At 38.8% G+C, this 17,779-nt stretch overlaps 1 protein-coding gene across 7 annotated transcripts in view; it reads left to right on the top strand.

Moving 5' to 3' along the window:
- Window positions 1-11,692: 11,692 nt before the first annotated feature.
- The window catches only part of srcin1a (SRC kinase signaling inhibitor 1a), a 385,766-nt gene continuing 379,679 nt past the window's right edge, over window positions 11,693-17,779 (top strand). For all 7 annotated transcript variants that reach the window (XM_062050045.1, XM_062050042.1, XM_062050044.1 and 4 more), the window contains exons 1-2: window positions 11,693-11,789; window positions 15,884-15,975. The gene's annotated coding sequence lies outside the window, so the exon portion shown is untranslated. The remainder of the gene's footprint in view (window positions 11,790-15,883; window positions 15,976-17,779) is intronic.

Raw genomic sequence — 17,779 nt, 5'->3', positions numbered from 1 at the left:
ATTATTTTGATACTTTTCGGTACTTTTATAAATAAAGGGCACCACAAAAAATGGCATTATTGGCTGTATTTGAACAAAAAATCTTAGTGTACATTAAACATTAGGGATGTCCGATAATGGCTTTTTTGCTAGGCTGACCATATTCTGAAATCCCAAAAAGAGGACACATATATGCGTGCCAAGGCGGGCAGCACGCCAAGGCCGGGACTAGGTGAAAATTTACCAATGATACTCGAACTTGCTTTATAAATAATATATTTTTTTAAATAAAGCATTTTTTCTCCTCTGTTGACAGCAGTGTTGGCGCTAGGAATTTTCAAAATGGGGTCCCAGGGACCCCATCAAGTCATAAAAATGGGGTCCCACAGTAAATTTTTTGGGTCCCACTTTTTTGTAAGCGTTTTGAAAACAAATGACAAATGTACACTACCGTTCAAAAGTTTGGGGTCACATTGAAATGTCCTTATTTTTGAAGGAAAAGCACTGTACTTTTCAATGAAGATAACTTTAAACTAGTCTTAACTTGAAAGAAATACACTCTATACATTGCTAATGTGGTAAATGACTATTCTAGCTGCAAATGTCTGGTTTTTGTTGCAATATCTACATAGGTGTATAGAGGCCCATTTCCAGCAACTATCACTCCAGTGTTCTAATGGTACAATGTGTTTGCTTATTGGCTCAGAAGGCTAATTGATGATTAGAAAACCCTTGTGCAATCATGTTCACACATCTGAAAACAGTTTAGCTCGTTACAGAAGCTACAAAACTGACCTTCCTTTGAGCAGATTGAGTTTCTGGAGCATCACATTTGTGGGGTCAATTAAACGCTCAAAATGGCCAGAAAAAGAGAACTTTCATCTGAAACTCGACAGTCTATTCTTGTTCTTAGAAATTAAGGCTATTCCACAAAATTGTTTGGGTGACCCCAAACTTTTGAACGGTAGTGTATGCATTATCCTGTTGTATCTCACATTCTATATTGTGTTTTGGAAAAAGGTTGTCATAATGTTACTTAATTTATTAAAAAAAGATAATGCAAAAGAAAACAAATGTGTATACATATGTAAATGTATTCAGTTATAAACATTCATTCACTTTCTTCTTTCCTCCATGGATCTAAACTTTACCACTGCTGCTAGTTTTTTCTATGTTTTTATTCAATAAGTTGTAGGTGTATTTATTTCAGTACAAAAGTGTAAAAAGTGTTTTGCTTGGGTCATGAAATGATGATAATGGTGTGCCAGGGCATACATACATTTTATATTTAACGCTTAAATCTCTGGAGTCTACATCAACTTCGGATCTATTCCTCATTTCAAAATGTTTTAGGTTTTTTTTATGTTGTTTTTTTTGTTTGTTTGTTTTCCGCCCTTTTTTGTCAAACAAAACTATGTTTTTTATGGCAAACACACAAAATATGCAAAATCTTCCACCAAAAATATTTTTCAAAGTGGAATATTTGATGTGAAGTAATCGGAACCTTTGATAGGTCAATAATTCATAATAACATAACAATGACCGTTTGAAAGAAAAAAAAATAGCTTTGTTTTATTAGTCAACATTGCAACTTTTTCTAAATTACATTTCACCTTTAAGCTTTTTTATTTCACTTTTGTTATGTTTTTGGTAATTTTAATAGTATTTTTAGAATGTGCCGTGGGCCTCTAAAACATTAGCTGTGGGCCACAAATGGTAAAAAAAAATTAATAATCTGCGTCCTTTCTGATTTCAATGCGTTAAAAAGACACAAAAAGTGTGTTAACGCCAACACTGCTTGACAGTATAACAAAATAAGTCACACTTATATTCTGTAACATTCACAGTTTTGGAAAAAAAAGTGCAGAGGTAGAAATATTCAAAATAACATCTTGTATATAATGTAAACATAAATAATGCCTCAAAAGAAGTTAATTAAATTTAAACAAAAAGCAGCAGACGAGCTCTCGCCCTGCACAGCTGTTTTGTGCTTTGTAGTGTCGATATGGGCTTGTAGATCTTTATTTGCCACAGATATATACGTTCCTGCTTTGCACACAGTGCATTCTGCTTCCCATGTGTCACGGCCAGGACGAAAACACGAATACTTTTCCCGCAAATCATCCGTGAAGTTGCATTTACGTTTAGGCATTTCTTGTTCTCATGTCTCTCTCCACTCACTAGCTCTCTCGCTCTCTGTGTCTGCCCCTCCCTCACGAATGTTGCTACGTGCACGCACCTTCAGGTTTTTTTTTTTAACCCCTTCTTAACTTAACCCTGGACGTACATTAAAAATACACACAACCCTAATTCAAAATGCCGGACATTTGAGGCATTTAAGAAACCCCGCCCGGACACCCCCGCAAAAGAGGACATGTCCGGGGAAAAGAGGACGTATGGTCAGCCTATTTTTTGCCGATATCCGATATTCCGATATTGTCCAACTCTTAATTACCGATACCGATATCAACCGATACCGATATATACAGTTGTGGAATTAACACATTATTATGCCTAATTTTGTTGTGATGCCCCGCTGGATGCATTAAACAATGTAACAAGGTTTTCCAAAATAAATCAACTCAAGTTATGGAAAAAAAATGCCAACATGGCACTGCCATATTTATTATTGAAGTCACAAAGTGCATTATTATTTTTTTAACATGCCTCAAAACAGCAGCTTGGAATTTGGGACATGCTCTCCCTGAGAGAGCATGAGGAGGTTGAGGTGGGTGGGGTTGAGGTAGCATCCCGGAAGACTTAGTGCTGCAAGGGGTTCTGGGTATTTGTTCTGTTGTATTTATGTTGTGTTACGGTGCGGATGTTCTCCCGAAATGTGTTTGTCATTCTTGTTTAGTGTGGGTTCACAGTGTGGCGCATATTTGTAACAGTGTTAAAGTTGTTTATACGGTCACCCTCAGTGTGACCTGTATGGCTGTTGACCAAGTATGCATTGCATTCACTTGTGTGTGTGAAAAGCCGTAGATATTATGTGATTGGGCCGGCACGCAAAGGCAGTGCCTTTAAGGTTTATTGGCGCTCTGTACTTCACCCTACGTCCGTGCACACAGCGGCGTTTTAAAAAGTCATACATTTTACTTTTTGAAACCGATACTGATAATTCTGAAACCGATACTGATAATTTCCGATATTACATTTTAAAGCATTTATCGGCCGATAATATCGGCAGTCCGATATTATCAGACGTCTCTATTAAACATATGTTTCTTATTGCAATTTAGTCCTTAAATAAAATAGTGAACATACTAGACAACTGGTCTTTTAGTAGTAAGTAAACAAACAAAGGCTCCTAATTTAGTCTGCTGACATATGCAGTAACATATTGTGTCATTTATCATTCTATTATTTTGTCAACATTATTAAGGACAAGTGGTAAAAAATGTATTATTAATCTACTTGTTCATTTATTGTTAATATCTGCTTACATGTTCTATCTACACTTCTGTTAAAATGTAATAATCACTTATTCTTCTGTTGTTTGATACTTTACATTATGTTTGGATGAAAGCACAAATTTGGGTATCGATCCGATACCAAGTCGTTACAGGATCATACATTGGTCATATTCAAAGTCCTCATGTGTCCAGGGACATATTTCCTGAGTTTATAAACATAATATGAATTAAAAAAAACCAAAAGAAGATGTTGTGATGCCAAAAAATATCGACGTAATCATAGTAGTATCGACTAGATACGTGCCTGTACTTGATATCACTACAGTGGATGTCAGGTGTAGATCCACCGATGGCGTTTGTTTACATTTTGACGCCGGTGAGCTACTGGGTGTAGTGAAGCATGTTTAGCTATTCCTCGTCCTGCAGGGATGATACTTGTAAGAAATGTACTTTATTTGTCGCCATGGAGACCAGGATTAGTGATTTAGAAGTAGCTACAACACTGCGGATGGACGTTAGCCGTTAGCTAGCTAGCCATGTCTTAAAGCACCTCTTCCTGAGGGCATTTCAGTGTTATAACTTCACCTTTATCTTTAGTTTTTAAGCCAAAATGTGTCCGTTCTCCCTTTTCTGTCTACACACTGTGTCTGCTTGTAAGTACTCCGTGATTGTGCGCTGCCGAACATGCTCCTCTGCTTGTAAACCAGCAATGACACGACGTGACAATGGCGCGGGGGGGCATGCGGGACTGGTACGTTTCAGAGGCGGTATAGTACCGAAAATGATTCATTAGTATTGCGGTACTATACTAATACCGGTATACCGTACAACCCTGATCCCACCTGATACCCAACTTGTCAAAATAATTGTATCTAAGTTATCACAAAAGTTTGTGTTGCCATGAGTTCCCGGCGAGAAGACAAAAGCTGTCTTTGATCCTACCAAGAAGAAGGCTTGTAAAACTCCACTGTGTAGGATGGGAAGCAACATGAAGGTGTTCTGTTTCTTTGATGTATTGTAATCCACAGAAAGATTTTGTCTTGACCCGAGAGCTACAAAGCGGAGAGGAAGCAGGACCTGAATCCCCTCCAGGGACCTTTTCTTTGAACTGTTTTACGAACTTTTCTTTGAACTGTTTTACGACCTTTTCTTTGAACTGTTTTGTAACCAAAGGCAGTGGCTGTTTACGACCCCCTTCCTTTAGAAACAGCTGTTGCCATGTAATCAGGGAAAGTCCAAATAAAAGAGGAGGCGTACAATCTTTCGTCAGAGCGTGGAACACTGGACAAGGGTACAGGTGTACAAGTTTCTCCTCATTGAGCCAAATTTAATTCTGTCTCTGTTTAATTCCTTGCTTCTTGTCTTGTTTAATAGATGTCATCAGTGTTTGAACCTGACATTTTCTTGGTCCTTCGAGCCGGATTCCAACACGTCTGACGAGAGAACCTGACACAACTGATACAGTCTGCTTTGCCAGTCCAAAAGCATTCGCCGTTTTCCGTAGTCTTCCTTAGACGGCCAGGTAATACAAACCACGCGTCTCCTTTTTTTATGACATCCACGGGAGACCGCATTCTCGTTGTCTCTCCTTCGACAAATGGACAAAGTTTTTCGGTAAGTAGAATCACAGCTGACCTGGCTGGACATTGGAAAGTTGTCTTGCCGTCTGAGATGTGTTGTATCCCAAATAGCTGCAATCGCTTTCTCTTAAGGTATTCATGTGTGATTTCCACAAGCGTCTGTACAGACGGAAGGAGAAACACGGGCATGTCTGGATGACTCGCCTCCATATTTCCAGCGGTTACCGCCGAGTTACGAAACCGCCTTATTATGAAGCTGGCTGTGGCGCGCTCTTTCTGACGTCACTTCCTGTGTGGGGCGCGGTCTTTCTGGCGTCACTTCCTCTCCGAAATCAGTTTGTAAACGATCAATGAGTCCATACAAAGCTTAGAGCCGGAGATTGAAGAAATACACGGCGCACTTACCCGTGTAAAAAATTGTCCGAGGAGGGGGACCTTAAACGACAGTTTAGTGTGGCTAAATAGGCTAAATAATTATTTGTTTAAGGGGTTATCCGGCTTAATGTAGACATAGCCTTAACCATCGTTGGGTTGCACGCGCTCCCGAGAGGGTCGCCAAAAAATGTCTGTTTCTCAGCTATGGTCACTTTTCCACCACTCATAGCAATAATGACAATCTCCAACAAACAATAGAAGTCCGGAGCTTAAGTCATAGAGAAGTTTCTTCAAAATGTTGATTAAAATGGTGAAGGTGCACCATCGGATAGGGGAGGGGCATGTGTTGACGGCGAGACACAGCAGGCAGGTGATTAGATTTCCCAGGTGGTACGCGGTAATCTAATCATCTGTTGTCTTTAACAGTGAGCAGCCGGGAGCAGAGAGAGGGAGAGGATACGGGCGTGACTGAAAGGTCACGTTCCACAGGAGAGAAAGACTTTGATAAAAACCTATGTGCATTAAAACTTTGTTTAAAACGGCACGCTTGGCTCCTGTGAAGTGTCTGTCAGTGGGACCGCTAGGAAGTGACTTCCACACATGCCAACATGTTTCTTTCCAAAACATATTTTGATGTATTTTTTAATTTATTGGCTTAAAAAAATAGTCATTAGTATGTACTCATGAATATGCTGCAAAACTTAATTCTTCTTACTGTATTGCAATACTGGCTGCCCTCAGAGGGTCACATGTGTCAGAAAATATACATGACTATAAACATATGATAGCCTTGTTATACAATTTGCAAAGGAATTTGTTTTTGATTATTATGATTTTTTTACGAACAGATTGATGGATAACTTGCTTTGAAATTGTAAGTCAAGATCATGAGCGAATATTTAAGTGTTTATTTTTGATAACAAAAAAAAATGCTTTGAACAGTTAGTTGCGTGAGCATATAAATATTTAAATGTAAAACATATGCAATTGCATGTGCATCATTTTTCTGTCAAAATTGAAAGAAAAAATACATTCAGCCAGAAAGTGCTTTCTTTAAATTTCCAGCCATTTGCAGGCCATTTTAAATTATGTGGCAGGCCACATTAGATGATGTTGTGGGCTAAGTTGAAGGAAGTGGCGGACCAAATAAAATGATGTGGTGGGCCATTTTAAATGACGTGGTGTGCCACATTAGATGATGTGGTGAGCCACATTAAAGGATGTTGTGGGCCACAATAAATTATGTGGCGGGCCACATAAACGACGTGGTGGCCCACATTAAATGATGTTGTGGGCCAAGTTAAATGAAATGACGGACCACATTAAATGATGTTGTGAACCAGGATAAAAGATGTGGTGGGCCACATTAGATGATGTGATGGGCCAAAATAAATTATGTTGCAGGCCACTTAAATGATGTCCATGATGTGGTGGGCCACATTAAATGATATGGGCCACAATTAATTATGTGGTGTGCCACATTAGATGATGTGGTGAGCCACATTAAATGATGTTGTGGGCCACAATAAATTATGTGGCGGGCCACATTAAACGACGTGGTGGCCCACATTAAATGATGTTGTGGGCCAAGTTAAATGAAATGACAGACCACATTAAATAATGTTGTGAACCAGGATAAAAGATGTGGTGGGCCACTTTAGATGATGTGATGGGCCAAAATAAATTATGTTGCAGGCCACTTAAACGATGTCCATGATGTGGTGGGCCACATTAAATGATATGGGCCACAATTAACAATGTGGCGGGCCACGTTAAACGATGTGGTGGGCCACATTAGATGATGTGGTGGGCCACATTAAATCATTTTGTGGGCCAAGTTAAATGAAGTGGCGGACCACATTAAATGATGTTGTGAACCAGGATAAAAGATGTGGTGGGCCACTTTAGATGATGTGATGGGCCACAATAAATTATGTTGCGGGCCACTTAGACGATGTTCATGATGTGGTGGGTCACCTTAAATGATATGGGCCACAATTAATTATGTGGCGGGCCACATTAAACGATGTGGTGGGCCACATTAGATGATGTGGTGGGCCACGTTAAATCATGTTGTGGGCCAAGTTAAATGAAGTGGTGGACCACATTAAATGATGTGAAGCAGGATAAAAGATGTGGTGGGCCACATTAGATGATGTGATGGGCCAGAATAAATTATGTGGCGGGCCACTTAAATGATATGGGCCACAATTAATTATGTGGCGGGCCACAATAAATGATGTGGTGGGCCACATTAGATGATGTGGTGGGCCACATTAAATCATGTTGTGGGCCAAGTTAAATGAAGTGGCGGACCACATTAAATGATGTTGTGAAGCAGGATAAAAGATGTGGTGGACCACATTAGATGATGTGGTTGGCCACATTAAAGGATATGGGCCACAATTAATTATGTGGCGGGCCACCTCAAACGAAGTAGTGGGCCACATTAGATGATGTGATGGGCCACAATAAATTATGTTGCGGGCCACTTAAACGATGTGGTGGACCACGTTAAATGATATGGGCCACAATTAATTATGTGGCGGGCCACCTCAAACGATGTGGTGGGCCACAACAGATGATGTGGTGGGCCACATTAAATGATGTTGTGGGCCACAATAAAAGATGTGATGGGCCACATTAGATGATGTGGTGGGCCACATTAAATGACGTGGGCCACTTTAAATGATGTGGTGGGCCACGATAAAAGATGTGGTGGGCCACATTAGATGATGTGGTGGGCCACAATAAATTACGTTGTGGGCCACATTAAATGATGTGGTGGGCCACATTAAATGATGTGGGCCACATTTAATTATGTGGCAGGCCACCTTAAACGATGTGGTGGGCCACATTAGATGATGTGGTGGGCCACTTTAAAAGATGTGGGCCAAGTTAAATGATGTGGTGGGGTACATAAAATGATGTGGTGGGCCAAATTAGATGATGTGGTGGGCCACGTTAAAAGATGTGGGCCACATTAAAAGATGTGGGCCAAGTTAAATGATGTGGTAGGGCACATAAAATGAAGTGGTGGGCCAGATTAAATGACGGTGTGGGCCACATTAGATGATGTGGTGGGCCACATTAGATGATGTAGTGGGCCAGGATAAATTATATGGAGGGCCTCATTAGATGCAGTTGTGGTGGTCAACTGGTGGTCGTCAGTAAATTTTAACGGCAGACCACGTAAATTTAAGTGGCTTTGCACAATTAAATTAAGTAGCGGGCCACCATAAAATGAGACGGCGAGCCACTTAAAATGACACGGCGAGCCACTTAAAATGACATGGCGAGCCACATTCAGCCCCCAGGCCTTGAGTTTGACATCTGTGCTTAATAGGGAGACATTTATCACATGTGTCTATGTTATCCTGCAGTATATCTTCATATCCACACAGCCATACATCTCTGCTCTATGTCCTGTCCAGTACAGCATCCTGCTGGAAGGAAGCGCTGCACCATTGTTTGCCGCGTGATCAATATACAAAGATCGATCAGCAGATATTGGCGGTGAATTATTTAGGGTGGAGTGGTGGCTGTTGGAAAACAAGTAAAGAGCTGGTTGTAATTCTGCTCGGCGCAACATTCACAGGCTTCTTGCACGTCTTGGCGAGCAGAAAAGCACAGAAGGTGCACAGCGGTGTGCTTGTCCAAACTCCCCCGTACACACACACACACACACACACACACACACACACACACACACACACACACACACACACACACACACACACACACACACAGAAACACACACACACACACACACGCACACGCACACGCACACACACTACGAGGAGCCAGTGAGTCTACAAGTGGTCATATCACTTTATAAAGGCAAGTCATCTCCAGCCTTTCGCATCGCCATGGAAACACAGGCCTTCTCCGAGTGATTGACAGTGGACTATAGGGCCAGCCGCCCTTTGGTTTCATAACACGGCCTATTCTGTTGTCTGGCAACAGGCAGGAAAGACAATCATTACATTTACTGACAATAAAGTCATGATTTTTAGATGGAGTTTGCAGTAAACGTAAGCTTTGTCACTGAGAAATGGCCGACATGCAGGTTGTTTTTCTGTTATTACCATTCCAATACCACACAGAACCTGCAGCATACAATCTCATGCCGGTTATATTATCAGAAGTCCAGGTTAGAGGAAATGACACAATGAAGTAGAACCAATAAACAATATTGTTTTGCTGCAATGAGTGGGTAGGGAAATTTTCAGTGCATGAGTTTCGGTTTATTTTCAGCTTATTTTCAGCATGAGCAAGAGGCAATTGCATTTTAATAACAAAACAAAAAACAAAAAAACCTGTAAAATTATGGAAACTAATTTGTGTCTTTATTATGAGAGCTTTTTTTTTAACACTGAATTTATGTAACTGAATTTTGTACATTTACATATTTTTTTTACATCAAATTTAATTGAATACAACAAAATATGTGTTTAAAAATGTAGTTTGTTAAAATACAGTGTTTTGATAAAAATGTATGTGTAAAAAAATAAAAAAATAAAAATCAGTGCAGAAGTATTACATTTAAAAAAAAATAAAATAAAATAAATTAAGACCGTAGCAATTGATCCGGTCTCAGAACCAGCTCGTTTATTCTTTAGTCTTGAGTTTTGAAGCAACTGATATTTCCACACTGCATTTGTTTAACTGAATTCCTACACTTTATTTCTATACACTACTTTTTTTTTACACAGAATTTTTCTGCACTGATTTTTATTTTTACACTGAATTTTTCAACACTAAATTTCTAAAACACTTTATTTTAAGTAACTGAATTTCTAAACACATATTTTGTTTACAAATGTTTATTCAGTGAACTTGTCAGAATAGTTTGATGTAAAAAAACAGTTCACAAAATTAAAATGCAAAAAATTCTAAATTCAGTTTACAAACAATGGCAAAGGCAGTACAAGTACCTGGGAGTCCACTTGAACAGCAGACTGGACTGGAAGGATGAGCAGACTCTTTTTCCTGAGGAAGCTTAGGTCCTTTTATGCAGTGGTCCCCAACCTTTTTGTAACTGCGGACCGGTCAACGCTTTAAAATTTGTCCCACGGACCGGGGGGGATATTTTTTTTGTCATAAAAAAATACAATCATGTGTGCTTACGGACTGTATCCCTGCAGACTGTATTGATCTATATTGATATATATTGGAGGAACTAGAAATAATAACAGAAAGAAACAACCCTTTTGTGCGAATGAGTGTAAATGGGGGAGGGAGGTTTTTTGGGTTGGTGCACTAATTGTAAGTGCATTTTTATTTGTTGTTTATGTTGATTTAATAAAAAATTTTAAAATGTTTTTGTTTATTTTATTTTATTTTTTAATTTTTTTTTACAATTTCTTGTGCGGCCCGGTACCAATCGATCCACGGCCCGGTGGTTGGGGACCACTGCTTTGATGTGTGCAGCAAGCTGTTGGAGATCTTTTTTCAGTCTGTTGTGGCCAGTGCCCTGTACTTTGCAGTGGTTTGTTGGGGGAGCAGCACCAGCAAAAGGGACTTTAAACCGGATTGACAAACTGATCCGGAAAGCGGGCCAAACTATTTGCACGCAGTTGGAGGCGTTTGTGTGCGTTACATATACTGTAATATTGTACATGGTAATTGGGATTTGTTATATATTGTGTATATTATATAAACATATGATATAATAATATAATATATCAGTATATATTATAGACTGTATATATAATATGTAAATATCACATATATTTTATATTGCTACTATGGTACATTTTTTGTCTACTTTATACCTGCATTATCCTTTCCATCCTTACCCTTTCCATCCGTTGTAACTGAGCTACTGTGTGGAACAATTTCCCTTGTGGATCAATAAAGTTTGTCTAAGTCTAACGCTTTCGCATTAAAGACACACATTAACGTCCATATCAAATATGGTAGTTTTTGATTTTGTGTAGTTATTTTGTTTGCACTGTTGACTTAATTTTCCCCAAACATTTGTTTGTAAAAAGGCAACTTTTTTTAAATGATTTTGTTGGTATTAAAATGAGCAGTATTGCCCGCCCGTAATGTTTACACAGCAAAGACGTGTTCTGTTCAAGGACCTCGTGGAAGTTAGGGAATCATGAGGCCCATGGTACTCACATGTATCAGCGATATTTACAATCAAGTCTTACTCACATTTAAAGTCATTATTAAAATTATATTTCGTATTCGTAGTGGAAATTGACTCACAGAAGTACATTTTATTACAAAACATCCCCGGATGTTGTCGCTGAAACTGCTGGAATTCCCGTTGACCTGAACGCACCATTGTAACATCACTGACCCCGCCCACATGCAAGGTTTAACGCACCTGCATTCTTAATGAAACACGTATGGCGAACACCCATCCATTTACTACCGCTTGTCCCTTTTGGGGTCGAACAAATACAGCAAATACTCTTGACATCAGGTCAGTATTCAAACTATTTGGCTGTAATTTTCAGCAGGCGAACTTCTTGTCGAGCCGAACTCGTCCTCCTGCTGAAGAATGAATGCGCATGCGCTGGTGGTTGTTTTGCTTTTCCAAACTTTGCAAGCTAAAATGACACAATTTTACGAGGCCTCAGTTAACGCGACTGCCAAATGACGGCTAGAGTAAAGCAAGGATGTAAAACATGTCTGACGAAAGGCTGTTTTTAGTCTGATATTGTCTTTATTAGCGTGTGGCGTTGCCAATTTGAGAAGATGCCAACACCTGTGCGGCAATCAACTCTGCCAGCAATCCATAGTGCGCATGCGCACAAGTTTTGTTGCCATATTGGGACCTTCAAACAAATAATACATATTTCCACAGAGGCGCTCTTTTAATCATGGAGTGGCTGTCACTCTATTTTTTTTGTATAAAATTCATACTTTTATTTATCCGCCTATTATTGCTACTGATATGGCAGGGGTCTCAACATCTTTCAGGCCAAGGGCCCCCAAACTGATGGAGCGATGGAACAGGGACCCCCAACTCATATATCCTGTATAAAACTGTGTTTTGAATGAAACTAGTCCTAAAGGTACCTTGTGTTGTTCAATACTAAGTAAGATACTGTATTTAAATTATGCAGTACTAATTTATAGCTGGCAACTGCCGCCTTAATTGCTACCTGGCAATTAGAGTGCCTAATTGCTCAATAATAATATTTATTCATGTTCTTATTTCAAATTTGCAAGGTACAGTGAGTCGTGTGGCCATGCCACTGCCATTTCTAAACTACACTGTAGTGTGTTGGTTCAATGTTAATGTGTAATCAGATATTTAAATTTGTGGAAAAATATGTACAAAAATATGTTATATTTAGAAGATTTATGTATTAATCATTAATAAAGATGACTTTATATAAATATAATGTATGCATGTATGTAAGAATGTGTGTCTACGTATATGTATATATGTATTTACTGCATTGGTAAGCGCGTGTTCTCTATTTAAATGATATAATAATGAATATGATATGCGCACAATTAGGATGAGTATGATTCTCTGTATGAGAGTATAGCGATGGGAGTGTTTATTCTTTTTTTATTAAATAAAAAAAAAGGTAAAAATGTATCTTAGATATATTTTTTCTGTACTTTATTTTATTTATAATTTTTTTTTAAATATGTGACATTTACTGTAATTATTTATTCCTTTAAAAAAAAGGGCATTGCTAAAGGAGAAAATAATGTATAATTTTGTCAAACCATTACAATAAAGTTGCAGCTAAGATAGGCTCCAGCAACCCCGTAAGGGACAAGCGGTAGAAAATGGATGGATGGATGATTCTCTGTATATCTATGCATGAGAGTATAGCGATGGGAGTGTTTATTCTTTTTTTTATTAAATTAAAAAAAAAGGTAAAAATGTGTCTTAATTAAAGGCCTACTGAAATGAATTTTTTTTATTTAAACGGGGATAGCAGATCCATTCTATGTGTCATACTTGATCATTTTGCGATATTGCCGTATTTTTGCTGAAAGGATTTAGTATAGAACAACGTCGCAAAGTTCGCAAAGTTCGCAACTTTTGGTCTCTGATAAAAAAAAAAACTTGCACCTACCGGAAGTAGCGTGACGTTGTCAGTTGTTCACTCCCTCATATTTTCCTATTGTTTTCAACGCAGCAAGAGCTATTCGGACCGTGAAAGTGACGATTACCCCATTAATTTGAGCGAGGATGAAAGATTTGTGGACGAGGAACGTTAGAGTGACGGACTAGAATGCAGTGAAATACATATTTTTTTTCGCTCTGACCGTAACTTAGGTACAAGCTGGCTCATTGGATTCCACACTCTCTCCTTTTTCTATTGTGGATAACGGATTTGTATTTTAAACCACCTCGGATACTATATCCTCTTGAAAATGAGAGTCGAGAACGCGAAATGCACATTACAGTGCCTTTTATCTCCACGACAATACATCGACGAAGCTCTTTAGCATCTTTAGCATGAGCTAACGTGATAGCATCTGTCTCAAATGCAGATAGAAACAAAATAAATAAATCCCTGACTGGAAGGATAGACAGAAGATCGACAATACTACTAAACCATGTACATGTAACTACACGGTTAATAGATCTCAGCCTGGCAAAGCTTAACAATGCTGTTGCTAACAACGCTAAGGCTAACTTAGCAACCGGAGCTCACAGAGCTATGATAAAAACATTAGTGCTCCACCTACGGCAGCCAGCCCTCATCTGCTTTGCTCAGCAACACCCGTGCTCACCTGCGTTCCAGCGATTGACGGCGTGACGAAGGACTTCACCAGATCATCCGTGCGGTGGGTCTGCTAGCATCGGCTAGGCGTCTGCTAGCATCGGCTAGGCGTCTGCTAGCATCGGCTAGGCGTCTGCTATCCGAGTAAGTGGTCCTTGTGTTGCTACAGCCACCTACAACGTTCTTCTTTGCAGCCTCCATTGTTCATTAAACAAATTGCAAAAGATTCACCAACACAGATGTCCAGAATACTGTGGAATTATGAAATGAAAACAGAGCTTTTTTGTATTGTATTCAATGGAGAAGGCATACCTCTGTTCCTCGGGCTACGTCACGCGCATACGTCATCCTTCGAAGGCTTTTTCAACCGGAAGTGTGGCGGGAAATTTAAAATTGCACTTTATAAGTTAACCCGGCCGTGTTGGCATGTGTTGCAATGTTAAGATTTCATCATTGATATATAAACTATCAGACTGCGTGGTCGGTAGTAGTGGGTTTCAGTAGGCCTTTAAATAAATACATTTTCAGTACTTTATTTTATTTATACATTTATTTTAAAAAAGGGCAGTGCTAAAGGACAAATATTGTATAATTTTGTCAAACCATTACAATAAAGTTGTTGCTGAGATAGGCTCCAGCACCCCGCGCAACCCCGTAAGGGACAAGCGGTAGAAAATGGATGGATGGATGATTCTATGTATATCTATGCATGAGAGTATAGCGATGGTAGTGTTTATTCTTTTTTTTTTTATTAAATAAAAAAAGAGGTAAACATTTATCTTAATTAAATACATTTTTTTCTGTACTTTATTTTATTTATAAATTTTTTTTAAATATGTGACATTTACTGTAATTATGTATTACTTTAAAAAAAAGGGCATTGCTAAAGGACAAATATTGTATAATTTTGTCAAACCATTACAATAAAGTTGCTGCTGAGATAGGCTCCAGCAACCCCGTAACCCCGTAAGAGACAAGCGGTAGAAAATGGATGGATGGATGGATGATTCTCTGTATATCTATGCATGAGAGTATAGCGATGGCAGTATTTTATTTTTTTTAATTAAATAAAAAAAAAAGGTAAACATTTATCTTAATTAAAAAATAATCTGTACTTTTTTATTTTATTTATAAATTTTTTTAAATATGTGACATTTACTCTAATTATTTATTTGAAAAAAAGGGCAGTGCTAAAGGACAAATATTGTATAATTTTGTCAAACCATTACAATAAAGTAATACACAAATACATACATTAAAATTCGAATCAACCAGAAATGTCACCACCTTCTGCATGGAAGACCTCTGCCTTACAGTACTTGCAGTGTATTACTGTCCTTTTGTGTCTTCACTAGAAGTTCCCTGGTGGTTTATATTTTCTGATCAATGCAACACACAAATAGTTGTGCCTATTAACTTGAAATACACTTCACGCAGCTCTGTGTAGGCTTTTTTAGTTCCGTTACGCAGCTTGAAATACAGCCTCACAACAGCGGTATATAAAACACTTATCACCTGTGTATGTCGGGTGTCAGCGCGCTTTACATCCCATGAAATGGACCAATAAAAAAATCCCTCGGCGGGCGTGCGAGCAAACCGCATCAGAAATAAAAAAGACAACATTTTGCTACCGTTAGTGCCTTAATTATGAAGTTAATCACATTTTATCACAGAGAAATTTGCATGGCCTGCGCTGTGTTTTGCTCATCACCCGCGGGACAGCTGGCGAAGAAGCACCCTCAAGGGTTATTGGTGGTATTTTATGTCTGATAGCTCCTCAGTAATGGCACCATTTGTAATGTAAGAAATATTGTTGCAGGAGAGTGTGTCCTACTTTCCGGCGGACGGCCCCTTGCTGACTGACTGGAGGATGCCTGTGGACCAGCTGGACCTGCTGGACAAACTGGTTGTGTAAGTGATGCGCAGTCCGCCGATGCATTATTCATGAGCTCTCATCACGAATAGGCTCTTATTCGCTTCTATCTGTCCATCTCCTGACATTTCACTTTATCTTCCCCTTTGTTTGCTGGCTATTATACCTCAATCATCTACACTCATTAGAGATGGTATTTATGGCTCTTTGAAGGGAGCCCGATCTTGAGGACCCGTTCCTTTTTAAAGCAGTGTTTTTCAACCACTGTGCCGCGGGACACTAGTGTGCCGTGAGATACAGTCTAGTGTTCCGTGGGAGATGATCTAATTTCACATATTTGGGTTAAAAACCTTTTTTGCAAACCAGTACCGTATTTTTCGGAGTATAAGTCGCTTCGGAGTATAAATCGCACCGGCCGAAAATGCATAATAAAGAAGGAAAAAAACATATATAAGTCACACTGGAGTATAAGTCGCATTTTTGTGGAAATTTATTTGCTAAAACCCAACACCAAGAATAGATTTTTGAAAGGCAATTTAAAATAAATAAAGAATAGTGAACAACAGGCTGAATAAGTTTACGTTATATGAGGCATAAATAACCAACTGAGAAGGTGCCTGGTATGTTAACGTAACATATTATGGTAAGAGTCATTCAAATAACTATAACATATAGAACATGCTATACGTTTACCAAACAATCTGTCACTCCTAATCGCTAAATCCCATGAAATCTTATACGTCTAGTCTCTTACGTGAATAAGCTAAATAATATTATTTGATATTTTACGGTAATGTGTTAATAATTTCACACAAGTCGCACCCCCGGCCAAACTATGAAAAAAAACTGCGACTTATAGTCCGAAAAATACGGTAATTATAGTCTGCAAATGATGTGTTGTTGTTGAGTGTCTAGAGCTCGGCAGAGTAACCGTGTAATACTCTTCCATATCAGTAGGTGGCAGCTGGTAGCTAATTGCTTTGTAAATGCAGGTAAAAAGGTGTCTTATGCTTAAACCAAAAACAAACAAAAGGTGAGTGCCCTTAAGAAAAGGCATCAAAGCTTAGTGAAGGCTATGCAGAACGAAAGTAAAACTGAACTGGCTACAAAGTGAACAAAAACAGAATGCTGGACGACAGCAAAGACTTACTGTGGAGCAAAGACGGCGTCCACGATGTACATCCGAACATGACATGACAATCGACAATGTCCCCACAAAGAAGGATAAAAACAACTGAAATATTCTTGATTGCTAAAACAAAGTAGTTGCGGGAAATATAATAAATTAAAATACCAACAAAAGAGAAACAGCCACCAAAATAGGAGAACTAAAGCACTACACACAGGAAAACGGCAAAAAACTCCAAATAAGTCAGGGTGTGATGTGACAGGTGGTGACAGTACACCTACTTTGAGACAAGAGCTATATTGATGCATGCTTGGTTATGCTTTAAAGTCATATCCAACAATTGCGACAATGACTTTTTACTGTCAACTGAGTTTATGGTTTCTGCTGGTGGTGTGCCTCCGGATTTTTTCAACGCAAAAAATGTGCCTTGGCTCAAAAAAGGTTGAAAAACACTGCTTTAAAGAGATGTTCAAAAGACTGGCTTGTTATTATAGTTACTTATTTAAACTTTATTTTTTTTACAAGGAAACAATCGCTTATTACAGGCCTGGGCAATGATTTTGACTCGATGGCCAAAATTAGACAAAAAAATGTGTCCGGGGGCCGGTATATCTATTTTTAGGAACACTAATACAAAACCTCACAATAATGTCTGATTGAATGCTAAAAACGTTATGACAGACCGCCTTAAAAAACTACATTTTTTTACTGAA

The sequence above is a fragment of the Entelurus aequoreus genome, linkage group LG06, assembly GCF_033978785.1.
Source record: "Entelurus aequoreus isolate RoL-2023_Sb linkage group LG06, RoL_Eaeq_v1.1, whole genome shotgun sequence".
NCBI lineage: Eukaryota > Metazoa > Chordata > Actinopteri > Syngnathiformes > Syngnathidae > Entelurus > Entelurus aequoreus.
The sequence above is the reverse complement of the archived record's forward strand: the minus strand, read 5'-3'. Positions and strand labels throughout refer to the sequence as shown.